Source organism: Oryctolagus cuniculus, chromosome 14 (genome assembly GCF_051225735.1).
Source record: "Oryctolagus cuniculus isolate XC-2025 breed Fujian yellow rabbit chromosome 14, ASM5122573v1, whole genome shotgun sequence".
In the NCBI taxonomy this organism is placed as follows: domain Eukaryota; kingdom Metazoa; phylum Chordata; class Mammalia; order Lagomorpha; family Leporidae; genus Oryctolagus; species Oryctolagus cuniculus.
This window is the reverse complement of record NC_142880.1, coordinates 81,447,343-81,474,828: the sequence shown is the minus strand read 5'-3', so window position 1 is coordinate 81,474,828 and position 27,486 is coordinate 81,447,343. Positions and strand designations below refer to the sequence as shown.

The window sequence follows — 27,486 nt, the reverse complement described above, 5'->3', positions numbered from 1 at the left end:
GGATGAAGTCACCACCTGTGACACCTGCATCCCATATGGACACTGGTTCAAGACCCAGCTGCTCCACTTCTGATCCAGCTCCCTGCTAATGCTCCTGAGAAAGCAGTGGAAGATGGCCCAAGTGCTTGGGCCCCTGCATCCACGTAAGAGACCCGGAAGAAGCTCCTGGCTCCTGGCTCCTGGCTCCTGGCTCTGGACCAGCCCAGCCCTGGCCATTTGGGGACATTTGGGGAGTGAACCAGCAGATGGAAGACTTCTCTCTGTTTCTATCTCTCTTTCTATAATTCTGCCCTTCAAATAAATACATAAATCTTAAGAAATATGCAATGTGTAAGATAAAATAACAAAAACAAACAACAAAAATGTGTCACAGAGAAGAAAATTGATATGATTCATGATCCTGCCAACCAAACATAACAATTATTAACATGTTTTAAAAAGATGTATTTATTTATTTGAAAGGCAGAGTTACAGAAAGAGAGAGAGGGAGAGGCAGAGATAGACAAGTCTTGCTTGGTTCACTCCCCAAATGGCTGCAATGGCTGGAGCTGGGCTGGTCTGAAAACAGGAGCCAGGATCCAGGAGCTTTAGCCGGGCTTCCAAGGGCCCAAGCTCTTGGGCCAGATTCCACTGTTTTCCCAGGTGCATTAGCAGGGACTAGAACTGGGGCTCATATAGACCGCAAGCTTCACAGGCCGCAGCTTAACCCACTACGCACAACACTAGCCCTGATCGCTAGCATTTTAGCATTTGTAGGCAGTTTTAAGAAGATGGTTGGAGTTTTTCTTGAGAAAAAAATTGCAAAATATTTAAATGAAGAGCAAGAATAATTTCCTAATATGCTTTTAGATTTTAAGTTGTTTATTTTATTTTTTTAATTTGAGAGACACACAGGGAGGGACAGAGACAAAGAACTCTGATCCACTGGTTCACTCGTCAGATGCTTGCAACAGCCAGAATTGGGCCAGGCTGAAACCAGGAGGCAGGAGCCAGGAACTCAATCCAGGTCTTCCACATGGGTGACAGGACCCGAATACAGAGACCTGCTGCTTTTGGGGTGTTCATTAGCAGGAAGCTGGAATCAGGAATCAGTGTGGGATATGGACGTCTTAAGCAGTAGGACTAAATGACTACCCCATAGTATGCTTTCTTCAAAGAGATATCTGTAAATGTAAGCATTTTGGTATGGAAATTATATTTCTTTCTTTAAAAAAATCTTGTATTACGGAAGTTCCTGAATATTTGTAAAAAAAAAAATAGAATGCTGTAATAAATTGGATGTTCCCATCATCCAGACTCCTGGCTAACTTTATTCTGTGTGTGAATATTTCAGTGTTATCTCTTAAAGGTAAGGACTTAAAATGATTTTAATGACATTTATTATCATATTTAGAAGGTTAAAAATAATTCTTTAAGTTCATCAACCATTTAATCAACATGAAAACTTTGAAAAATAAACATCATTCAGGGCAAAGTGTAGGCATTCATGAGTGATAAAATGAAGTACAGTCTATTTAGCAAATTATATAAACAGTCACAGGAAAAGATAAAAAACAATAGGAGGAATGTATTTGGCTGTGCTTATGTCATGTAAACAAATATTCAATACATTATTAGGCAATCTGTCAGCTTATATTTCAATAACTTTTTACTTCTTTATTCTCCATGTTTAAATTTAAAGTGCAGTCTACCTATGCCAAATGGTATTTAAAAAAATCTCCTATGCGTTTTTGGGTTTAGTAAAGAATAGTGTGAATTGGGTCCAAGAAGTCAAAGTTTTGTTTTTTTTTTTTAATTTTTTTTTTATTTTTTGACAGCCAGAGTGGACAGTGAGAGAGAGAGACAGAGAGAAAGGTCTTCCTTTTGCCATTGGTTCACCCTCCAATGGCCGCTGTGGCCGGCGCGCTGCAGCCAGCGCACCACGCTGATCCGATGGCAGGAGCCAGGTGCTTCTCCTGGTCTCCCATGGGGTGCAGGGCCCAAGCACTTGGGTCATCCTCCACTGCACTCCCTGGCCACAGCAGAGAGCTGGCCTGGAAGAGGGGCAACCGGGACAGAATCCGGCGCCCCGACCAGGACTAGAACCCGGTGTGCCGGCGCCGCAAGGCGGAGGATTAGCCTAGTGAGCCGCGGCGCCGGCCAGAAGTCAAAGTTTTACATGTTCCCGTAAGGCCCCATTTTATGATACATTTCATCTATTTTTTAAAAATGATTTATTTATTTATTTGAAAGGCAGATTTACAGAGAGGCAGAGAAAGAGAGAGAGAAAGAGAGGTCTTCCATCTGCTAGTTCACTCCCCAGATGGCCCCAACAGCTGGAGCTGGGTCGATTTGAAACCAGGAGCCAGGAGCTTCTTCCAGGTCTCCCATGCTGGTGCAATCCTTGGGCCATCTTCCACTGTTTTCCCAGGCCATAGCAGAGAGCTGGATCAGAAGAGGAGGACTCAAACCAGCACCCATATCGGTACCGGCATTGCAGGTGGCGGCTTTACCCGCTACTCCACAGTGCCAGCCCTCATTTCATCCATTTTTCTAAAGCTATATGTTCCCTGAAGTACAAATGACAGCGTGTTAGGCACATGCTTTTTTAAATTTATATATCAGAGCAAATCCATTTATTCTTCGGCATTTAATAGTAGAAAACATTTTTATGTTCTTAAAGATATATGTTAACTTTCAAAGAAAAATGCAAACTCTTCAAAATCTTTGAGTAATTTATTACTACTACAATTATTATGGATATAATAGAGAGAATGCCGAGAACAGCAAGAAGACTTACTTAACTGTTTATCAGGGGACAGAGAGGGAGGAGATGAGAGTGAAAGGAGTCCAGGTAATGCAGTTCCTGGTCCAGAATTCCAGTGTGGCTCGAGGGTTCTGCAAAGAGAAAGACATGGCCAGAGGTGCATTGAGCCGGGAAGTTTACATTGCTGGCTTTCATTCTGTTAAGCAGGGAGGAAACCAGGAGGATAAAGAGGGGACATTTATCCCTTTGTCCTGCACAGCGTTGTGTCCTTATGGATGGGAAGGAATGAGAAATGTAGAGAAAGTGACAGGTGAAGAAGAGGAGAGTCTAGAAGTGAGGGGGGGAAAGGAGACCGAGGGTTGGACCATAATATGGGCACATTATGGGGCTGAACAGGATTGGGGGAAACTGATCAGGGAAATGTTTTGGTTGAGATTCTGGAATTTCCTTTATTCTATTCTTTATTAATCATTCAGGTTAATAATTAGATGACACGCTCATTTGTATAATTTGAGACTTTTTTAAAGATTTTTTATGTATTTATTTGAGAGGTAGAGTTACAGAGAGAGAGAGGGAGAGACAGAAAGAAAGGTCTTCCATTGTTGGTTCATTCCTCAACTGGCTGCAATGGCAGGACATGAGCCAACCTGAGGCCAGGAGCCAGGAGCTTCTTCTGGGTCTCCCAAGCAGGTGCAGGGGCCCAAGGACTTGGGCCATCTTCCACTGCTTTCCCAGGCCATAGCAGAGCTGGATGGGAAGTGGAGCAGCTGGGACACGAACCGGAGCCCATATGGGATGCTGGCACTGCAGGTGGAAGCTTTGCCTACTATGCCACTGTGCTGGCCCCAATTTGAGATTTTTTAACAAGGGACCTTTTTTGGACAATCTTTTTTATTTATTTATTTATTTTTACAGGCAGAGTTAGTGAGAGAGAGAGAGACAGAGAGAAAGGTCTTCTTTTTCCGTTGGTTCACCCCCCAAATGGCTGCTATAGCCGGTGCACTATGCTGATCCGAAGCCAGTAGCCAGGTGCTTCCTCCTGGTCTCCCATGCGGGTGCAGGGCTCAAGGACCTGGGCCATCCTCCACTGCCTTCCCGGGCCACAGCAGAGAGCTGGACTGGAAGAGGAGCAACCGGGACAGAATCCAGCTCCCCAACTGGGACTAGAACCCGGGGTGCCAGCGCCGCAGGAGGAGGATTAGGCAAGTGAGCCGTGGCGCCGGTCCCTGGACAATCTTTTTTTTAAAAAATATTTATTTATTTATTTATTTGAGAGGCAGAATTACAGAAAGGTCTTCCATCCACTGGTTCACTCCCCAAATGGCTGCAACAGCCGGAGTTGTGCTGATCTGAAGCCAGGAGATTCTTCCAGGTCTTCCTGTTGGTGCTGGGGGCCAAGCACTTGAGCGATCTTCTTTTTTTTTTTTATTTTTCTTATTTTTTAAAATTTATTTGACAGGTAGAGTTATAGACAGAGAGAGAGACAGAGAAAGGTCTTCCTTCTGTTGGTTCTCTCCTCAAATGGCAGCTACGGCCGGTGCTGCACCCATCCGAAGCCAGGAGCCAGGTGCTTCTTCCTGGTCTCCCATGCGGGTGCAGGAGCCCATGCACCTGGGCCATCCTCCACTGCTTTCCCAGGCCATTAGCAGGGAGCTGGATTGGAAGTGGAGCAGGACTCAAACTAGTGCTCATTTGGGATGCCTGCACTGCAGGTGGAGGCTTAACCTGCTACACCACAGTGCTGGCCCTTTGTTGAGATATTTCAAGCATCAGGTGTTTAAAACTCACAATGGTGGAAAAAGCCACAGTAACTAAACTCTCCCATAATTCCCATGCCTACTCTCCCGTTGCCTCCACCACCACTCATCCAACCAAAAAGCAAATTCATGGGGCAGGTATTTGGCATAGGGTTAAGGACACCCACATACTCTGTTGGAGTGCTTGGGTTCGAGTCCTGGTTCTGCTTCCACGTCCAGCTTCCTAACACTGCACAGTCTGGGAGGCAGCAGATGGTGACTCTGGTGCTAAGGTTCCTGCCACCCATATGGGAGGCCTAGATGGATTCATAGGCTCCTAGCTTCAGCCTGCCCCTGCCCGGATGTTGAGGACATCTGGGAAGTGAACCAACAGATGAAAGTTTTTTCTAATTCTGTTTCTGAATCTCTGCCTCACAAATAAATAGTATTTTTTAAAAAAAGACGCAAATCCATGATACCTGAATATCTTGTATAAAATTTCCTAGAAATAAAAATCATTTTGTTTTTACCTAGAAAAACATTTGCAAATATTTGGTAAGACTACTTTTGCAGGGCAGCCATTGTCTCAATCTCACATTACATGCAATTTCTGTTTGATGATGTTGATCCATTGTTGTAAGGGGCTGTGACTGGAGGGGCCTACACTGAAGCAATATTCAATGAAACTGTATTTTTCTTATCCAGATAAGTATTATAGAGAAAATGTTGGATTCTGGAATGTATTTAGAAGATAGAGTTGATAATATTTGCTGATGGATTTGTTATAGGGGATGATAGGGAAGTGGAAGGTTTTTCCCATAGTCACAGAGAACTTATCAGAATTCCCTATTTGTCCATTATTGTATTTGAATCAAACTGCTACTTTTTCAATCCCATGGGGAAAAAAATGAAACAAAATCCTCCTTTTCCACCAACATCTCACACTTGGGTTTTGCCCTTCGCCTTTCTTTGTCGTCCTGTTCTCTGCTTCATTGCTCCGTCCTCACACCTGCTGCTTCTCTGGGAGACTCGGATCCTTTCAGACGTGAATCTGTGAGCAGCCGAAAAGTTCCCCATCGGATTCCACTGTGGTGACCTCTGTGTGACCTCCTGGTTGGATGGCTCATCTCTGAACCTTATCACCTGGAGATGGGCCGAGAAGACAGAATTAGCTCTCCTTTCCCGTCCTCAAGCACAACCTGTGACTTTGCTTTCTTACACCTCCCTGTCTTCACTGTCACAGACCTTATTTTCCTTCAGTCTCTTAACTCTTGTCTCACTTCCATAGCTATCTGGCTTCAAAGGAATCCTAGTTATTCTCTGTGCGGATAGCCAGGCAGCTGAATGGTATTGTGGAAAATGGGGTAAAATGGTGAGTCGATCCACTTGTGGTTTCCAGTTTCGGTTAAACCCTGACCAACGTTCCTTAGTGCTTTCCACTGTGGCTGCATAATATGATCTCCTAGAAACTTAAAGAAAGAAAAATCTGAATGCCCAGGTTAATTAAATCTGAAATTTTGGGATACAACACAAACATTAGTACTTCTTCTCTGTTCTCTTGATAATTCTAACGTGCAACCAAGACTGGAAGCACTGCTTTAAACTTGTTTTTGAAAGAGTCTTATTTCTCACCCCCTTCATGTTCTTTCCCTACTCTCTAAACACTCTCTACCTAACTCCATTTTATCACCCTAAGTGATTGACCTCGCCTCCTACTTTGCCAGAGAAATTAAAGCTTTTCTTGGTGAATCCCCTGTGATTATTTTTTTCCTTGTGGTCTCCTCCTTTTACTCAGTTGATTAGGGCCTCGATGGTGTCAGCGCCTGGGCCAGGCAATGGATACAGAGAGATGAGCAGGACAAATACAGTCGCTGTCTTTCTGTGCTTACAATCTGGAGCTGCATATGGGCAGGTCAGTTCAGCAGTTACAGCCCACGGGAAGAGCCATGGGGCACACGGGAAGAGCCCTCGTCCAGACAGCCCCGAGGAAGGCTCCTCCCATGTTAACGCATCTCGTTTCCCTTGTTGAACGAGGAGCATCACCCCTGCCCCAGGACGGGACAGGCCACCCTCCAGGGTTCCTTTACCTCCCTGCCCACGTCCTCCTCTGCACCTTCACGGTTGCTCCTTGTTCTCTCTGTTCTTTCTTCTCCTCACTATAAAAACACTCAAAGTGTCACCGCCTTCAGAATGTGCAAGCTTCCTTTTGCATCCCTTGCCTCTCTCCTGGCCTCCTCACCAGCCTCCTCAAAGAGTCGTCTTGTTCCATGCCTTCTGCTCCTCACCTGCCTTCAGGTTTTGGCTCGTGCCTCGTCACTCTGCTTAACGTTTTTCCCTCCTGAAGTCACAGGGGCTCCCAGACTAGCTCACTTCTTTGGAATTCATTCAGCTCTACCACATGGGATCTTTCTGATGCCTGTGACTGGGCCAACACTGTCTCCATTCCCAGAACATTCCCCACGTCCATCTTGGTGATTCTACACATCTTCGATTCTCCTGTGTCTCCTGACTCTTCCCTTTTCATCTGTGTGATTCCCTCCCTCAGCTCACTCCTTAGTCATAGTATTCTCCAAGGGATTTCCCTTAGGCCACTGTTCTCTCATTCATTTATTATTGTGGCTTTAGTCACCATCTAGATACGAAAGTTTCCAAAAGTTCTGTCTTCAGCCCCGACTTTCCTGCCAAGTGCCTGCTGAGCATCTACATCTGAGTGTCCTACCACCTCCTCACACTTGGATTGCTAATCCCCTGTTCCTTAAACCTGTTCCTTAAGTATTGCTTATCTCATCTGTTGGCACCACCATAAGCATAGTCATCCAAACCAAACTAGAAACTTTCATCCTTATCTAGTGAATCATCAAGCCCTTCCTGTATTGCCTCATAGATAATTCTTGACTTTTTGTCTGTCACCACCAGACATCACCAGATTGTGCTGTCCTTATTGAGGCCTTTGATGAGTTCTCATTGGTCTGATTGCAGTGAAATCCTAGCTGGTGGCCTCCCTCACTCACCTGTTCGCATTTGCCTGTAGCTGAGGCTTTTGGATTCTCCACTGAGGGATTCTGCTGTGGTAAGCTTGGGGTTTCCAGGGTGGGAGGACTTCAGTGAGCTGTCTACTTCTTTTAGGTATTGAACTTCTGCAAAAGAATTCATCTATGAACGTTTCCTAATCATCTTTGCAGTACCTTTTCACACTGTTCTTCATTTGCGCTCCTTCCTCAGTACATCTGCCTGTCATCTTACCCCAAAGATGGCCATTCACTAAGTCGGAGCTCAGATCTCATATCTTCCGTGAAGTCTTCTTATCATTCACATCTTTATCGTTTATTCACTGATAAGTACTGGACGCGTACTTCATCCCATGGAGCAAAGAGCGTTCCTGAAAGGGGAACACTCCTGGGGGTATTAGAGTGGTGCTTCTCCCAGTATCTGTGGTGGTGTGCTACTTGAGTTTTTTTAGTAGCTTGCCTTTGCTCTGTCATGGATCTATAAAAGGTCCAGTTGCACACGATGAATATGCAGGTTGCACCACATGTGATTCACCCTACAAGTGCAGCAACACCCGAACTGGCCTGTGCCTTGTTAAACAAGTATCACGTACTTGTATGTCACACCAGTGGGACTTGCTGTAAGAATATCCTTCTAAAGCTTACACTTGATTTCAGGGCTCATCTTGTACTAAACTTGTAGTAAACCAAGCACATCAGCACCAATTGACAGGCCACCTTTGAGTGGTACTCTATGGGAGGGTTTACTGTACATGCCATGGTAGAGGAGGGATCGGCTGACATCAGGGACTCAGAAGAGACCAAGCAACTTGCCAGAATGGTTGAGCTGTAAGAGGAACAGAAAGCCTATCAGAGAAGATCGAATCTTAAAAATTCTTGCCACCCAGGTGGTCACGGCATTTTAGTCACTGAGAGAAAATGGGACATAGATAGAGAGGGAAGGTGGAACAGTTTGGGACTGCCAGGACTGAGGATAGCAGGACATACTGGAAAGGGATTGCTCTACGGCAAAAGCTAAGGTTACAAAGCCTTTGGGCGCTGTGGCCTTGGACGTTGTGCAGCGGATTAAGCACACACAACGGAATACAGTCCAAGTACTTGGCGTCCTCCACCCATGTGGGAGACGAGGATGAAGCTCTTAGCTTCCGGCTTTGGCCTGGCCCAGCCCTGTCCGTTGCAGCTATTTGGAGAGTGAACCAGCGAATGGAACATATCTCTGTCTCTGTGTCTCCTTTTCTCTGTAACCCTGACTTTCAAATAAATAATCTTTAAAACACACACACACACACACACACACAAATTTTTTAGGTACAACAATATGTGTCTTAACAAGCCCACCAAGCATTTCTGATACCGACATTATCTAAGGAAAAAAAAAGTACAGTGGTGTTAAGATTAGTGATTCAGGCTGGCGCTGCGGCTCAATAGGCTATTCTTCCTCCTGCAGCGCCAGCACACCGGGTTCTAGTCCCTGTCGGGGCGCCGGAATCTGTCCCGGTTGCCCCTCTTCCAGGCCAGCTCTCTGCTGTGGCCAGGGAGTGCAGTGGAGGATGGCCCAGGTCCTTGAGCCCTGCACCCGCATGGGAGACCAGGAGGAAGCGCCTGGCTCCTGGCTTCGGATCGGCATAGTGCGCCGGCTGTAGCGGCCATTTGGGGGGTGAACCAACAGAAAAAGAAGACCTTTCTCTCTCTCTCTCTCTCTCTCTCTCTCTCTCTCACTAACTCTGCCTGTCAAAAAAAAAATATTGAAAAAAAAGAAAGATTAGTGATTCATTCAGCAAATACTTTTTGAGACTGAACTATGCCACCGAGATTAGAAGCTAACACAGTTTTTGCCCTAATAAAACTTAGGAGAGCGTTAAGGGTAACCAAGGAATTAGGCTTTAATTAGGCAGTCTTTGAAGGATTTTGAGTGGACCACAGCATGATTGACTTCATCCTTGGAAGATGGCTCTAATGGCATGGTAGAAATTGGGTGGCTATTGAGTCAGAAAAGTTGGTTGCAAGGTCATTGCAGTAGTCCAGGTAAGATTTGAAAAGGGAAGAATTAGCATTAGAGGTTGGGGAGAAAATGGGTGAACCATCGCTAAGACAGTTCAGTCTTGAGGGGTCAGTGGGATTTAGGGACGGGTTGCAGTTTCTGCTGTGTGGTCCGAGTAGTGGTCCAGTTCACTGGGAACATGCGTAACAGGAGGGGCAGGGGTTGCCAACTCCCTCCTATAGTGGTTATATCAGTTCACATCCCCCCCCCCCCCCAGCAAAACATGAAGGTACCTGTGTCTTCACACCTTGGCCCACTAAGTGTGTTATCAGCTTTGTAGTCTTGGCTAGTCTGGTAAGTAAAAATGATATTTCCCTCTAATTTAAATTTTCATTTGTCACCTTAATGAGTAAAGTTGAACATCTTTTGTATGTTTTAAAGCTGTTTGAATTTGCTTTCTTTTTTATAAACTGTATTTACCTTTTGTTCATTTGCTCTTAAATTGATGGTATTTTTTTCAATTTGTTGGCAGAGGCTTCTGACATGTACAGATGTTTTATTTTAGGCGGTTATTTTAATTCCTCTGTGATGTCAGTGCTTTGTGTCATAGTTGGAAAGGCCCTCCTCATTCCAGTGTTATAAAATAATTATCTCAGATTCATCAAGTTTTCTTTTTACTTTTTATCTTAAAATAACTATAGATTCAAAGGAGGTTGCAACAGGAGCATGGAGAAATCTTATATACCCTTTACTCAGCTTCCCCCAGCCATCAGGTATTTTTGTTATTTAATTTTTCTGTTTATTTGATTCATCTGAAATATATTTTGATTTGAGGTAAAGATTACAGGGCTTGTTTTTGTTTTAAAATTTTTTCCTGATTTGCTAACAATTGGTCAGAACATCATTTATTGAATAATCCATACTTTCCCCAGCAATTTAAAATGCATGTATATCAGTCATGTGCTGAATTTCTCTTTATAACTGGTTGATTTCTTAAATATTTAAACTATCACAGTTGGAATAGAATCTGCCATGGCATTGATGTATGTTTTTCCAAGAGACACATGTTGAGCTGGCCAGTGCTGGACTTGTTTCAAAATCCTCTTAGGGTATAATTTGGCCCATTTGTCTATAATTGACTTTGTGTTGTTGTGGGTTGTGCTGGGGTACAGGTGAAAAACATTTATTTCATGCTCTCCAGGAGTTTATCTTAGCTTGTTAATCCCAGTATATTAAGGTAAAGTAATCAAAGTATCTAGTGCTTAAGGTTAACCATACAATTAATCCCCACAGAACCCATCTGAGGGACAAATATTATCCCCATTTTGTAGATAAAAAGATTAAGGTTGCCCTGCTCTCAGGTCATAGAGCAAGTTGGCAGAGCTCAGACTTTGTTTCTGGTCTTGTGATCAGTGTTTCCAATCCATTCCAGTACATGCCCCAGGTCTAGACTACGAATCTTCCTACTGCATTCACTTGAGATATAAACCACCATAACTAGGGGCTGGCACTGTGGCGTAGTAAGCTGAGCCTCTGCTGGCACTGTGGTGTAGTAAGCTAAGCCTCTGCCTAGTATTCGGGCCCCTTACCCACATGGGAGACTGGGAAGAAGCTCCTGGCTCCTGGCTTTGGATCAGTCCATCTCTGGCCGTTGCAGCCATTTTGGGAGTGAACCAGCGGATGGAAGACCAACCTCTCTGTCTCTCCCTCTCTCTGTAACTCTGCCTCCCAAATAAATAAAATCTTAAAACAAAACAAAACAAAACAAAACTTCCATAACTTTTAGATTACGATCTATTTCTTCAGTTCCATCTCTGTATTAGCAAACATAAAGGCTTTTGATATAATTTATTTATTTTTTTAAAGGTTTATTTATTTATGTGAAAGACAGAGTTACACAGAGAGAGAAGGAGAGGCAGAGCAAGAGAGAGAGTCTTCCATCTGCTGGTTCACTCCCCAGTTGGCTGCAATGGCCAGAGCTGTGCCGATCTGAAGCCAGAAGCCAGGAGCTTCTTCCGGGTCTCCTACAGAGGTGCAGGGGTCCAAGCACTTGGGCCATCTTCTACTGCTTTTCCAGGCCATAGCAGAGAGCTGGATCAAAAGTGGAGCAGCTGGGACTCGAACTGGCTCCCATATGTGATGCCAGCACTGCAGGCAGCAGCTTTACCCAATAAGCCACAGTACTGGCCTCTTTGATATAATTTTAATAGATTTGGTCGTATATCTTGAGGTTTATAACAAATCCATTTTACATTCCTGCTTTTAGATGAAAGAGCCAAGACAGATGACTTCTGTAAGTTTTACTGACGTCACTCTGAGTAATGCTCAAGAAAAATAAAATACTCGCTCAAGCTGGCGCCGTGGCTCAATAGGCTAATCCTCTGTCTTGCGGCGCCAGCACACTGGGTTCTAGTCCCGGTCAGGGCTCCGGATTCTGTCCCAGTTGCCCCTCTTCCAGGCCAGCTCTCTGCTGTGGCCAGGGAGTGCTGTGGAGGATGGCCCAAGTGCTTGGGCCCTGTATCTGCATGGGAAACCAGGAGAAGCACCTGGTTCCTGACTTCGGATCAGTGCGGTGCCATTGGAGGGTGAACCAACGGCAAAGGAAGACCTTTCTCCCTGTCTCTCTCTCTCTCTCACTGTCCACTCTGCCTGTCAAATAAATAAATAAATAAATAAAAAGGAAAAAAAAAGAAAAATAAAATACTCTCATCTGCTTATTTAGTTATCTGAATTTAGGGGTAGATTTATGTAATTCATGAATTCTCTCTCAGCTATCTGATTCTAGATACATGTTTATTTGTTTGTTTAATCTTGCTGGTATTTTCCATATTTTTATGCTCCCATATAGAAGAGAAGGAACAAAAACATTTAAAGAATGATAAGTATTTTCATGTGGGTTATTTAGAGGAAAAACATGCTAGAAATTTATTAATCCAATTAAAATCATACTTGTTAGGGCAAGTCATGTAGGCTTTTTAAGCAGTGGTCTTTAATTGTATGCTGATATAATAAAGTGAAATGAAGACTATTACTATCTTGATTTCACTTTATTACATTAGCATACATTTAAAGACCACCACTTAAAATTCTGTGCTTTGACTTTTGGGCTGTCAGTTTGTATACTCTGTTGGGTTCTTTTACAGTTTCCTAACTTTCAGAGCTTCCGTGGAGTCCATGTGATGTTTTTCGTAGGACAAGGGCTTTTTAGAAGAAATAAATGGGGATATGGAGAGGGGATGAAGTGGTGTCCAGCTCTGAATTTTCTGTCTAGGGTTCATAATTACTGGTGTAGCAAGGTAGGTCCTCCAGATGACTTTGATCATTTCTGTTGGAAAGAGGTACCTTGTAGAATCTTTATGGACAGATCTCAGTCTGGTCAGTTGTGATACTTAAGATTTAAGTTACGTATATGGTGTCTTTTGGTGGGGAGGAGTATGTTCTTCGGGGCCAGTGAGTTTATGCAAAGCCAGCTATACCCAAGAAACTAGTTCATAAACTAGAGTCCAAGTCATTTATTTAAAACTGGTCATATATGCAGACAAAGCCAAAACTGAGCAAATGTAGAGGAGGGTGATTCTGCTCAGGGGATCCAGGTCTAAGTGAGAAGGTTGTTTCCTAAAACAAAAGCAAAAATTTCATGACTAATCCTGTTCTACTCTCTAGAGATGATTCTGTCTTTTAAAACCTTCATTCGCAGGGTGGTATTGTGGCCTAGCAAGTTAAGTCACCGCCTGTGACACTGGCATCCCATTAGGGATGGCTCAGGTCCAAGTCCCAGCTGCTCCACCTCCAATCCAGCTCCCTACTAATGTGCCTGGGAAAGCAGTGGAAGATGGCCCAATTGCTTGGGCCCTTGCTCCCACATGGGAGACCTAGTAGAAGCTCCTGGTTCCTGGCTCCTGGCTCCGATGTGGCTCAGCTCAAGTCACTGTAGCCATCTGGGGAGTGAACTAGTGGGTGGAAAATCTCTCTGTCTCTCCCTCTCTCTGAACTCTGACTTTCCAATAAATAAAAATATTATATATATTAAAAAAAAACCTTCATTCACAACTGCCTTCCCGGTAGCTCCCGAAAACCCTGGTGATGACGTCACCAGCTGTGCTTTGGTGGCTTTGCGGGCACCTCTGCCTTACAGTTTGCAATTACATTTGTATCACTTTTCCTCGTTTAACAAAGCTCTCACATCTTGCTGAAGCTTATTTACAGTAAATTCAAAATTATTTCTTATTTATATGAAGGGTGTCACCCAGTTGTCAGTAGGCTGGCTCTCTTTTACTCCCAGGCCATAGAATGGGCAGCTCTCTTCATGTTCAATCTGTAAAGATGGTTGATTGATGCTTGTAGATTTGGCCCTTAATTAGGAGATTCATTCCACTTAGGAATCTCAACTTCCTATTGCTATCTACTTTTGTTCTTTTTTGAGACTTTTCTACATGTTAGACTCGAGATAATAGCAATAATGTGAACTAGAAGCCACCTCAGGTTTAAAGGTCAGTCTGATTCTTCTTTTTTTCTTTTTAACATTAATTTATTTGTTTCAAAGTCAAAGTTAGAGAGAGGGAGAGACAGAGGGAGATCTTCCATCTACTGGTTCACTCCCCAGATGGCCAGCAGTGTTGGGCCAAGCTGGAGCCAGGCACTTCTTCCAGGTCTCCCACATGGGTGGCAAGGGCCCAAGTACTTTGGCAATCTTTTGATGTTTTCCCAGGCCATCAGAAGGGAGCTGGGTTGGAAGTGGAGCAGCTGGGACATGAACCTGCACCCACATGGGATGCAGGTGTTGCAGGCTATGCCACAATGCCAGCCTCATATTATTCTTAAATAATCAGGCACTGCTAGGATTTATTGGATTAGCCTCTCTTATTAGATATTCCCAGGTTACATTTGGGGTGTGGCAGGATAATGTATCTTTTCTACCAGCTTAGCTCCTAATTATCCTTTGGATGGTCTGTTCAGATGTGATTTCCTTCAGGAAGGTTCTCTTGACGTCCACCCTCCCATCCCACTTTGCTGCTAAAGTGCTCTAGGTTCGTTGCTATCCTAGAGCATATGCTATAAAGTATAGCTATTTGCAACCTCTAAGAAGGCAAGCACTCTGTCTAGTCTACTTTTTAAAAACTATGGGGATATAATTCACATCCTAAACATTTCACAAATTTAAAGTGTACAGTCCAATGCATTTTAGTATGTTTGTAGAGCCATCAACCACAGTTAATTTGAGAACATTTTTATCCTTCCTAAAAGAAAGCTAAAACCCATTAGCAATCACTTCCCTTCTACCATCTACACCCTCAATTCTCTGGACCGGAGTGATCACCAGTGTACTTTCTGTCTGTATGGAGTTGCCTGTTTTGGAATTTCATATAAATAAAAGCATATGCAATCTTATGCAACTTCTTTTACTTACTGTAATGTTTTCACGATTCTTCTATATTTTAGTACAACTTAGTACTTAATTCCTTTTTATTGCTGAATAGTATTTTATGACTATGCCATACTTAATTGTTGATGGACATTTATCTTTATTCTTATTTTTGACTATTATGAATAAAGCAGCCATGAACTTTCACATGCAAGTCTTTGTGTAGACATGTTTTCAGTTCTTAGAATTCTAGGGTAACTCTAGGGGCTGATGCTGTGGTGCAGAGAGTTGGGCTGTAACCTGCAATGCCAGTATCCCATATCGCCGCTGGGGCTGCTCCACTTCTGATCCAGCTCCCTGCTAGTGCACCTGGGAAAGCAGTGGAGGATGGCCCAAGTCCTTGGGCCCCTGCACCCATGTGGGAGACCGGGAGAAAGCTCCTGGTCCCTAGCTTCGGCCTGGCCCAGCCCTGGCTGTCGCGGCCTTTTGGGGAGTGAACCAGTGGATAGAAGACCTGTCTCTCTGTCTTTCCCCCTCTCTAAATCTGTCTTCCAGAGTAAATCTTTAAAAAGAAGAGGAAGAAGAAGGTAACTCTACTTTACTTTCTGAGGAGCTGCCAAATATTTTTCTACAGTGACTACCATTTTGCAATTCCATCAGCCATGTAAGAGTGTTCCCATTTCTCACCGACACTTGTCATTGTCTGTGTGTTTAATTATAGCCATCCTAGTGAGTATGCAGTGGTTGTCTGGTCCCCTTTTGCATCTCCAGCATTGGGCCTGCCATGGTGTTAATAAATGCTGGTCGATCGACCAAGTCTGTTTCACTTCCTGCTCCTCTTAGCACCCTTGCACTGGGAAGCTCTCTGCAGTGCGGAGGAGCATAGACCAGCGTCCTGTTGAACCTTGAGCACAGGCTGTGCAACTTAATAACCTGGTCCTCTGAAGCAACTGACTTCTTTTTTTCAAGATTTATTTATTTACTTAAAGACAAAGTTAGAGAGAGGCAGAGGCAGAGAGAGAGAGGTCGGTCTTCTATCCACTGGTTCACTCCCCAAGTCCACAACGGCCGGAGCTGGGCCGATCTGAAGCCAGGAGCCAGGAGCTTCTCCCACACAGGTACAGGGGCCCGAGGACTTGGGCCATCTTCTACTGCTTTCCCAGGCCAAAGCAGAGAGCTGGATCAGAAGCGGAGCAGACAGGACTTGAACTAGTGCCTGCATGGGATGCTGGCACTGCAGGTGGCGGCTTTACTCACTATGCCACAGCACTGGCCCCAGCGACTGGCTTCTCTGAGGTTCGGTTTCCTTATCTGTAAAATAATGTGCCTCTTTCGTAGGAGCACCCAGGACAGCACCTGATTTCCCGCCTTCATTGGGCGGGTGGGGCTCTTATTCCCTTGGATAGCTTGGGAAGTATCTCTGATGGCTCGTCTCAGGAAACAGAGCACACAGTTGCTGTCAGGAGATTGAACTGCCTGTGTGTATCAGGCCAGCGCCTTTCTTCAGGAAAGCTCCCTCACATCTGCTCCCGGGGTCGGGAACACCTCCCGTTTGTGAGCAGTGCTCCCGGTGACTGCTGTGGCGGGGCAGGAAAGCTGCCCGGCCTCTGTGGTTGACCTCACGATTTTCTGCTTAAGCTTCGGATGACCCATTTCACAGATTTGATTACTTCTACGAACTCTTCATTAACATGATATTCTATTCTGAACCACCAACTAGAAAACCTTTAATCAAGACAGCCTTTGAATTTCCAGAACCCCCAATAATGAACAGTCCAGGTTGGCACAGGTTGATTTGGGCTGCTGACAAAAGTCTTTCTGACCTTTGTCAGAGCAGTCGCTTTGCCAAGCTTGTATTTGTTGCTGCCTTGCCTTTGAACCTCTTGGATAATTTATGAAAGCAGAGGAACCGCTTTCATCTGAGGCACACAGTGGCAGCCTTCCCATGGCAGGAAGTGTCTGTTCTTGCAAATCTTGTACGTTGTGGCCACAAGGGAGGGCTCAGTATTTTGTTTTACTTCTTTGGGCTTTGCCATCATTTCACAGTTGTTTCCGCGTTTTCGCCCGAGTGCTAACCCTCTACGAGACAAGATTGTGATGTGACACACCGCACTTAGGGAGCTTCCTTGGCCAGCCCCAGTCTACCTGTCCGGTTTTCTCTGCTGCTTCTCCTCTTCACACATCCTTATGTACTACAACTGGACAAGCGGTCTTCTCACAAGCGCCATCCGAAGTGTCCCAAATCCTAGTTTCTATTAGCAGAAAAAAAAATGTGGTAAGAACAAAAACAAACAACAACAAATGACTTTAGGGGTTGGGAGGCAGGGAAGCAAACAGACAAGAAAGAGTTACTGAGGGGGAAGAAAAGATTTTAATACTAGGGTGTGGTATGACACGGTGGCAAAAAACAATCTAAATGAAGGATCCTGGTGAACAACACCCCAGCAGAAGGATCAGGCCATCAAGGAGAGAGGCGCCTTTCTCTGAAGGGAGGAAGGAACCTCCACTGTGATACGGCCTTGACTAAACAAATTCAGAGTTGGTGAACTCAAGGGGCTTCCATAGCCTAGACAGCTCATAGCAAGAGTCTCGGGTGATTGCTGACGTCATAAATAAGAGTGCCAATTGTTAAATCAACAACGGGAATCACTGGGTTCATGCTCCCCACGCAGGATCTCTGTCCTTAATATGTTTATCTATGAAACTCAAAAACAACACTACTAGTCGAACAATACCCTATACCTGGTTCGGTTGTGTGAGTGCAACCTGTTGAAATCCCTGCTTAGTATATACTAAGTTGATCTTCAGTATATGAAGGCAATTGAAAATGAAACGTGATGAAGGGTGGTATAGGAGAGGAAGTGGGTGAGGGGAGGGCCACGGGAGGGAGGGAGGTCGGGGGGAAGCCACAACAATACAAAAGATGCATTTTATATTCTACTTAAAACTATTGGTTGAACTCTGTAATTAATACACAATTACTCTTAGGTGTTTAATCAATGCTATAACTAGTACTCAAATAGTATTTTACACTTTGTGTTTCTGTGTGGGAGCAAAATGTGGAAATCTTTACTTAATGTATGCTAAACTGATCTTCTGTATATAAAGATAATTGAAAATTAATCGTGATGTGAAGGGGAAGGGGAGAGGGAGTGGGAGAGGGGAGCGTTGTGGATGGGAGGGAAGATATGGGGGGAGGAGGCTATTGTGGTCCATAAGCTGTACTTTGGAAATTTATGCTCATTAAATAAACAAACAAACAAAATACTAGGGTGTGGTAGGGGATGCTGGGAAGTCAATGTGAATGGGGAAAGTCAAGTCAGATAATGGAGCCGAGAACTTGAATTTGGTGTGATTGATAATAGGGAGTCACTGTATGTTCTTGGGGAGGGGAAAAGATGAGGAAAGTAGTATTTTAGGATGATTTCCTTTTTATGGTAGTAAGATTAACCCTAAACACGGATTTAAAGGATGTAAGAGTAGAGGCAGAAGTTATCTAGGTGCCGCTGTAGTAATAAAGGTGTGAAGTGAGTTGCTGGTTTTTAGCAGTGAGAATCTTGGGAGAAGCTTTCCTCTAAGAAAAGTTAGAGGACTTTTTAATATTCCCAAGGTCTGAGGTCAAAGAGCACAGGCAGAGATGATTCCAGTGTTTTGAATCGAAAGAAAAGGCAAGTCATTAATGATTGGTGGAGGTGTTGGATAGGGAAGCCCAGTGGCTGGCAATTGAAGTTGGGCAAGGGGAATTGCTTTTGGGATTAGGATTCCTTAAGCAGTTTATTAGCAGTTGGAAGTAACAGACTCTGGCATAGGTGAAAGATTGGGTAGATGTGGGAGTCATTCTTCTAGAAGTACAAGAAAGTAGATAAAAAGAAAAAGAAATATCAAGGATCAAGAAGAGGAAGATCGCAGTGCAGGAGTGTGCAGAAAAGGACCAGCTCGGCAGCTGCATGTGGCAGCCCTTGCTGGGTGGTCATGAGGCCAGTCAGAGGAGTGCTGAGTCTGAAAGCCAAGGTCAAGGCTTGGGAAGGAAAGGGACTAATGTGGGACTGCAGGGGAAGAACGCAGAAGGCAAGCTTAGCAGGAGGGAGGTGCCTAACCTTTGTGTACGGCTCTAGTGAGAGAGAACACCTCTAATGAAGCAAGATGGCTATCTCAGGAGGGCCACACCCTCCATCTAGCATCCCTGAGAGAAGCCGTGGTCCAGAATCCCCACCTTGCTGAATCACAGTGTGTCATGTCAACCGAAGACAATCCCACGCCCTTATTTTGATGTCACATGCCTCTTTGTTTTTTCCAATTAAGTGTAACAGCTGGTCTTCTCCAGCCTGGAGAGATGCTTTCACTATTGATTTAACAATATAGGTTACAATGAATTAACTTTTTATTATCTTAATGCTGCTTTTTTGATGAAAATTAAATGTATACCAAATTCTATGTTTGGTTCTATATTGTACACTCATCACAAGGATACCTTTATGACTTTATACTCTTCTGTTTTCTTCAAGATTTTTATTATTTTAAGATTGTTTTTTATTTGAAAGGCAGAGAGAGGGAGAGAGAAAGAGACAAGGAAAGACAAAAGACAATGACAAAGATTAAGACAGAGGGAGATCTTCCATCCACTGGTTTACTCCTCAAATGACTGCAATGGCTGGGATTGGACCAGGTCATAGCCAGGAGCCTGGAACTCCATCCAGGTCTCCCACATGTGTGGCAGGGGTCCAAACACTTGGGCCATCATCCGCTACTTTCCTGGAAGGATGAACAGGGAACTGGATTGGAAGTAGAGCAGCTGGGACTCAAACTGGAATTCTACAGGTGGCTTTTTAACCCACTGTGCCGTAGTACTGGCCCCAAGATTTTATTATTTATTTTTCTCATTTTTGATGATTATTTTTGAAGATTTATCTTAGATTGAGACTAGGTAAACATAGAAATATTCTCATAAAATAAAGGAGGGCTAGGGTCATAAGAAGGGTGACTTGGGGAGGAGATTTTACAGAGCTAATTGAAAGTGTTACCATCCTTAAAAGCATAACTCAGTCTTGTAAGAACCTCACAAGTGATGTTTGAGTGAGAGATTTGTAAGAGGAACACGCCTATTAATAAGCATGATTTAAGGTTATATTCCTACATTTTATTTGGAGAAATAAATTCTATGGTTTAGTTGATTGAAGAAGTCCAATTAATATTGTTCTGAGGGTGGACGTCTGGCCTAGCAGTTAAGATACTGGTTGTTTTTAGCTCTTGTTTATTCTCCTGTGGAACTGCAGTCTTTCTACTTTTTACTGGTTGCATATCATGGTGAGTGGTGCATTAAGCCTGTGATTATAGAGTGGATTGAAATTGTGTTTTTGCAAAAGTTATAAAAAAGAAAAAAGGAAGGAAGGAGGGGAATTGAGGTAGGGGTGCGGGAGATGGGTAATATGGTTATCTTAGAATTATACCAAGAAATACAGGAACTTTGTTCTCTTTATATTAATAAAAATTAGAAAAAGAGAGACGTTGGTTAAGATGTCCACATCTCATGTTAGAATACCTGGGCTCAGTACCCAGCTCCTTTCAGGACTCCAGCTTCCTGCTAATGCAGAACCTGGGGGCAGCAGTGGGGCTCAAGTGACTGGGCTCCTGCCACATACGTGGAAGACCCTGGATGTGTTCCCAGCTGCCCACTTCAACCTGGCCCACTTCCAGCTATGGTGGGCATTTGGGCAGTGAAGCAATGGATGGAAGATCTCTCCATCTCTCAAATAAATAAATTATGTCTATATATAAATATTTTGTTTGAAATATAAATAATTTCTTGTCTGTTAGGTGGAAGGTGGGGAAAAGGAAAAGAGAAAAGGTGAATTTTTGTGGTTTAAATGGTGTGATTTAGTGGCAGCACTACATTTTTATGTCATGATTGATTACCTGAGATGATGAAGTTATCAGAACAAAGTTCCGAATGACAAGATTACTGCTTCTTTTTTTTTTCCATTTTTCCAATTTTTTTTAAACTTTTATTTAGTAAATATATTTTTCCAAAGTACAGTTTATGGATTATAATGGCTTTTTCCCCCTCATAACTTCTCTCCCACCTGCACCCCTCCCATCTCCCACGCCCTCCTCCCATTCCATTCACATCAAGATTCATTTTCAATTATCTTTACATACAGAAGATCAATTTAGTATATATTAAGTAAAGATTTCATCAGTTTGCACCCACACAGAACATAAAGTGTAAAATACTGTTTGAGTACTAGTTATAGCATTAATTCACATTGGACAACACATTAAGGACAGAGATCCCACATAAGGAGTGAGTACACAGTGACGCCTGTTGTTGACTTAACAACTTGACACTCTTGTTTATGGCATCAGAAATCTCCCTAGGCTCTAGTCATATGTTTCCAAGGCTATGGAAGCCTCTTGAGTTCGCTGACTTCAATCTTATTTAGACAAGGTCATAGTCAAGTGGAAGTTCTCTCCTCCCTTCAGAGAAAGGTACCTCCTTCTTTGATGGCCTGTTCTTTCTACTGGGATCTCACTCGCAGAGACCTTTCATTTAGTTTTTTTTTTTTTTTTTTTTTTTTGGCCAGAGTGTCTTGGCTTTCCATGCCTAAAATACTCTCATGGGCTCTTCAGCCAGATCCGAGTGCCTTAAGGGCTGATTCTGAGGCCAGAGTGCTGTTTAGGACATCTGCCATTCTACGAGTCTGCTGTGTATCCCACTTCCCATGTTGGATCATTCTCTCCCTTTTTTATTCTATCAGTATTTGCAGACACTAGTCTTGTTTGTGTGATCCCTTTGACTCTTTTTTTTTTTTTTTTTTTTGACAGGCAGAGTGGACAGTGAGAGAGAGAGACAGAGAGAAAGGTCTTCCTTTGCCGTTGGTTCACCCTCCAATGGCCGCCACGGCCGGCGCGCTGCGGCCGGCGCACCGCACTGATCCGATGGCAGGAGCCAGGTGCTTTTCCTGGTCTCCCATGGGGTGCAGGGCCCAAGCACCTGGGCCATCCTCCACTGCACTCCCTGGCCACAGCAGAGAGCTGGCCTGGAAGAGGGGCAACCGGGACAGAATCTGGCGCCCCGACCGGGACTAGAACCCCGTGTGCCGGCGCCGCTAGGCGGAGGATTAGCCTAGAGAGCCGCGGCGCCGGCCGATCCCTTTGACTCTTAGACCTATCACTGTGATCAATTGTGAACTGAAATTGATCACTTGGACTAGTGAGATGGCATTGGTACATGCAATCTTGATGGGATTGTATTGGAATCCCCTGGCACATTTCTAACTCCACCATTTGGGGCAAGTCGATTGAGTATGTCCCAAATTGTACATCTCCTCCCTCTCTTATTCCCACTCTTATATTTAACAGGGATCACTTTTCAGTTAAATTTCAACACCTAAGAATAAGTGCTGGCCGGCGCCATGGCTCAATAGGCTAATCCTCCGCCTTGCAGCGCCAGCACACCGGGTTCTAGTCCCGGTTGGGGCACCGGATTCTTTCCCGGTTGCTCCTCTTCCAGGCCAGCTCTCTGCTATGGCCCGAGAAGGCAGTGGAGGATGGCCCAAGTCCTTGGGCCCTGCACCCCATGGGAGACCAGGAGAAACACCTGGCTCCTGCCTTCTGATCAGCACAGTGCGCCGGCCGCAGTGCGCCAGCCGTGGCGGCCATTTGGAGGGTGAACCAATGGCAAATAGGAAGACCTTTCTCTCTGTCTCTCTCTCTCACTATCCACTCTGCCTGTCAAAAAAACAAAAAAATAAAAAAGAATAAATGTGTGTTGATTACAGAGTTCAACCAATAGTATTAAGTAGAACAAAAAAAAATACTAAAAGGGATAAAGTATTAAATTGTACATCAACAGTCAGGACAAGGGCTGATTGATTACCTGAGATGATAAAGTTATCAGAACGAAGTTCCGAATGACAAGATTACTGCTTCAGACCCATATCTTCATCTGTGTGGCTGTCTGGCACTTGGAAACGTGTTCAGATGGTTAACATCTCTGTATTAAGATACTCTCAAAAGACGGTGCACACAGCTGGCCTAGTGGCTGAGACTCCCACATCCCAATTGGAGTGCCTGGCGTCAATACTCTGCTCCAGCTCCTAATTCCAGCTTCCTCCTAATGTGGATCACTGGAAGTAGCAAGTGTTGGCTCAAGTAACTGGGTTCTTGCCACCCACATGGGATACCTGGACTGAATTCCTGGCTCCTGGAGTCAGCCTTCAACCCTCACCCCCACCCTACCCTTCTCTCCACCTGTCTCTCTCTGCCTTCAACTTCAACAAACCAAGAAACAAATGATGCCATTACGCCTTAATTACTCTGAGAGTTTGCAATTTATTTGTGTCAATTTTTTTTTTCATAGCTTTTATGTCACTTAAAAGTTTTTTAGATATGTGCTGGATTTAGGTTTGATCAAATTAGTGATATAAAGTAAAGGGTGAGGAAATGTTTTTATGGGCACTTTGGCTAATTATGAATTCAGTAGGCTTTGTGATCCTCCATCTTTCTATTTACTATTGAGATGGAAAAACACATTAAAGTCTGAGGAAATTTATATTAGTAAGAGCAAGAAGTGTGTTTCTGGTTAATTTTGTGTGGAGCAGTACCAAATTTCAGTACCTTGATTTATTTTATTTATTTGAAAGACAGAGTTATAGGCAGAGGCAGACAGAGAGAGAAAGAGAGAGAGAGAGAGAGAGAGGGCTTCCAGCCACAACGGCTGGAGCTGTGCTGATCCAAGCCAGGAGCCAGGAGCCAGGAGCTTCTTCTGGGTCTCACATGTGGGTGCAGGGGCCCAAGGTCTTGGGCCATCCTTCACTGCTGTCCTAGGCGCATTAGCAGGGAGCTGGGTTGGAAGCGGAGCAGCTGGGACTTAAATGAGATGCCGAGGCTGCAGGCCTAGGGCTTCATACTTTAGCAAGTGAACCTCAAAGCTGAAGCTAGACTGGAAAATGAAGTGCAGAGGAAGGCAAAATTTGACAGAATCTTCTCAGTTCCTGATCTTTATTCTTTTTTAATCTACTTTTTAAAAAAGATTTATTTACTTATTTGAAAGGCAGACTTACAGGGAGAGAGAGAGAGAGAGAGGGAGAGAGAGGGAGAGAGAGGTCCTCCATCTGCTGGTGCGCTCCCCAAAGGGAAATAAGTTCGCTTTTAGAGTCTCACATTCAAAAGTGTGGATTGGCTGGAGGGTGGCTCCCTTGGCAGTGATGGGTTTTCATTTTGGAGCTCAAACATTGGTGCCCTCTGGGTAGGAGGCAGAACGCAGCCCCTGCTTTCACCCCTGCTTGGGAAGGAATGAAGTGATGTGGTAACAGAACCGGGAAAGCCAGCCCAGATGTAGGACAAATTCAGGTGAGAGAGAGCCAGAGCCTCCCTCAGCTCTAACATGTTAAACAGGCAGAAATTTGCAGAAAGGAAACAAGATCCCCAAGCAGGTGTCCTTACGTGGATCTTGAAGTGTTTGCACGTGACTCAGCATTACAGACAACCCTGAAACCTCTGGATAAAGAAGCAGAGACCCGCGTGGGACAAGTGGAGCCTCACTCATGGCAAGAGGAACAAACAGAGCAGAGCAGAACACGTTTTTTCTGATATTCCTTTTTTTTTTTTTTTTTTTTTTTTTTTGACAGGCAGAGTTAGGCAGTGAGAAAGAGAGACAGAGAGAAAGGTCTTCCTTTCGTTGGTTCACCCCCAAGTGGCTGCTGCGGCCAGGAGCCAGGTGCTTCCTCCTGGTCTCCCATGGGGTGCAGGGCCCAAGGACTTGGGCCATCCTCTACTGCACTCCTGGGCCATAGCAGAGAGCTGGCCTGGAAGAGGAGCAACTGGGACAGAATCCGGCACCCCGACCGGGACTAGAACCCGGTGTGCAGGCACCCCAGGCAGAGGATTAGCCTAATGAGCTGCGGTGCCGGCCAATTTCTGATATTCTTAAGGGAAATGTTTCAGACTGCCTTCCTTTAGCAGAACAAGCAGTTGAATCAGGGCACTGTATGCTTTCTGATGGTGAACAGGTTCTCTCCTGGTCTCATTACAAGCCCTGGAATCATTTACTCCCCTAACAGTTTTTCTTTTTTTAAGTTTCTTTTCTTCAACTTCAAAGGCGCATAGAGAGAGAGAGAGAGAGAGAGAGAGAGAGAGAGAGAGAGAGAGAAAATGAACTTTCCATCCTCTGGTTCACTCCCCAAACACCAATAACAATCAGAACTGGGCCACACCAAAACCAGGAGCCAGGATCTTCCTCTGGTTCTCCCACATGGGTGCAGAGGACCCAGGACTTGGGCCATCTTCTGCTGCTTTCCCAGGCCCATTAGCAGGGAGCTGGATCGAAAGTGGAGCAGCCAGAACTCGAACCCATGCCCATGTGAGATGCCAGCACTGCAGGCTGTGGCTCAACCCACTGCACCGCAACGCCAGCCCCCTGATGTGTCATTGTTTATTAGCCCGTCTAACAAAATGTGGGAAAGAGAGATAAAACTCAAATTCTGCTACATATCAGAAAGCACGTTAAATGAACCTCTTTATAAAGACAGTGAAGCTGATAAAGGGAAAAAGTTAGCATGCCCATTATGCCAATTTAACTATCCTGACTTCTATATTATATGTAATATACATAGTATACACACACACATACTCAATATACTATTTTTACTATGCTTCCTTCTGTACCATATTTAGTATACGTAGTGTTCACACACGTATACAATATGCTAATTTATCTTCTACACCATATACAGTATACACAGTATATATACACATACACATACAAGATATGCTAACTATAGTGATAGTGTATTTTTCTTCCAGTTATGAGGATTTGGTTAAGTGATCACAATTTAAATAATAAAATGCAATTAATCATTTCTAAAGAAAATTTAAAAAGTAAGAATATAAATGAACTTAATTAAAGCCTGTTTCTCAAGAATTTGAGAATCAAATCTCATTAAAGAAAATCTTCTGAGAATATCAAGTACAGCCTCTGAATAAAAGGCAAGGGCACAAATAGAATACAATTAAATAAGAAGTTGAGAAGTCATATGAATGCTTTAGAGATAAATATGCCTTATCTACTTGCACTACTAACTTGAAGCTGAGAAAACTGGACCTTCCTGCTAGCCATTTCAGCAGAAAATTGTCACCCATGATCAATTATGTGATTGGTTGATCTATTAATACCACAAGTATTTATTCCTTGACTCACCTCCCCTGGATCAGTAGCGTCTCAGATGCAGTTTTACAAGGCACCCTTCCCCATCCTGCCCCACAAGAACTTAGAGAATTTTAGGGGATGTGAGATATCACCTGCATCTACAAATGCTGTATAATGATTACCAAAAACAAAGTTACGTGCAGGAGTGTCAACTGAGATATTTGACAACTCATATGACGTGGCTGGGATCAAGTGGGCTCCACGTCTGACCCAGCTTTCTGCTAATGTGCATGGTGGGAGGCAGCAGGCGATGGCTCACTTAAGGCCCTGCCTTAGGAGACTTAGATTGAGTACCAGGCTCCTTGCTTCTGCCTTGCCTGGCCCATGCTGTTGAGGAGTCAATCAGTGGATGACGGATCTCTGTCTTCCTCTGGCTCTCTGTCTTTTAAATAAATAAACTAAGTGATTAATTAATTAATTAAAAGAAACTAATGTGGCATGACTCTTCACCTGAAAACTGACTGCCCAAGAATGGAATGTCAATACTGGTTGCATTTAATGTTCTATATCATGCGTATTTATATAATTTAGTAATTGACCCAACTGAGGAATCATGTATTGGCAGTGGACTGATGATCAGTTTCAGACAGAACACAATGTTTTTAGCATCATGGATTCTCCATAGAAGCTCTTTAAGCAGAAGTTTAAATAAGCAGTAGACAAAAGCTTAAACAGTAGGCTAAGAAAAACTCCTATGAATGAATGCATAGACCGATTATCTCCCTTCTCCTGCAGTGTGTGATGCTGGCATCTTTACACAGGAGTGAGAAATGAAAGGTATGTGTTAAGTATGGATTTGTGTACAGTAGGGAGACAGTCCTAGGGATACTGCTCCAAGCTGCCTACCTGATTCTGTAGTTCTTATACCTCCAAACTATACAAAGTGCTTTATCTCATTTCTTTAAGTACCTAAAGCACTTACTTAAAGATTCATTTATTACAAGCATTATCTTAAAAAAAATCATAGTTCTGTGTTTCTCCAAGTGAGATTGAAGGACCACCTGAATGAAATTGCCTCTGAGGGAGGCCCTTTCAACAGATATCAGGAAAGTCTAATTATAATTAATGATGAAATTATTTTTTTCTAATATATAGCTAATAGGTGCAATTTAATAAGCTCTTTTGGAGGTAGGCATTTGGTGTACAGGTTAAGACCCGCTTGGAGTCCCAGTTCCACTCGGGTTCTAACTTGCTAATGCATGCCCTGGGAGGCCACCCCAAGTACCTGATGGCTGAAGTACTTGGTTCCCTGCTACTCACATGGGAGACCCTTCTGGGTCCAGCCTCAGCTGTTGTGAGCTTTTGGGAATCACTAGATGGAAGATATCCTCTCTCTCTCTTTCTCTCTCTCCCCCCACCCCTTTCAAATACATTTTAGCAACAGGAATTTTTAAAATTAACTTTTTGTGTGGGAGTTTTAGATAATTGTGTACTTGGAGCATTTTTT

At 43.9% G+C, this 27,486-nt stretch overlaps 1 protein-coding gene and 1 long non-coding RNA gene across 7 annotated transcripts in view; one reads left to right on the top strand and one right to left on the bottom strand.

The window, feature by feature from the left end:
- The window catches only part of ELOVL7 (ELOVL fatty acid elongase 7), a 103,370-nt gene that overhangs the window by 15,278 nt on the left and 60,606 nt on the right, over positions 1-27,486 (top strand). Inside the window, exon 2 of one of the 5 annotated variants that reach the window (XM_051853763.3) lies at positions 10,173-10,244. The exons of 3 other annotated variants lie outside the window; for them this stretch is intronic. The gene's annotated coding sequence lies outside the window, so the exon portion shown is untranslated. Of the gene's footprint in view, positions 1-7,404; positions 7,553-10,172; positions 10,245-27,486 lie in introns of those variants that run through there. One more of the 5 variants, XM_008262256.5, reaches the window with a different exon arrangement.
- Positions 2,252-7,332, bottom strand: LOC149122408 (uncharacterized). 2 transcript variants are annotated; one of them, XR_016220780.1, is made up of 4 exons: positions 6,570-7,332; positions 5,492-5,625; positions 2,780-2,877; positions 2,252-2,549 (listed from the first exon to the last, which is right to left on the bottom strand). It is a non-coding gene; the product is annotated as an uncharacterized LOC149122408 (long non-coding RNA). The 2 variants fall into 2 exon arrangements; XR_016220781.1 differs by lacking the exon at positions 6,570-7,332 and adding an exon at positions 5,728-6,196.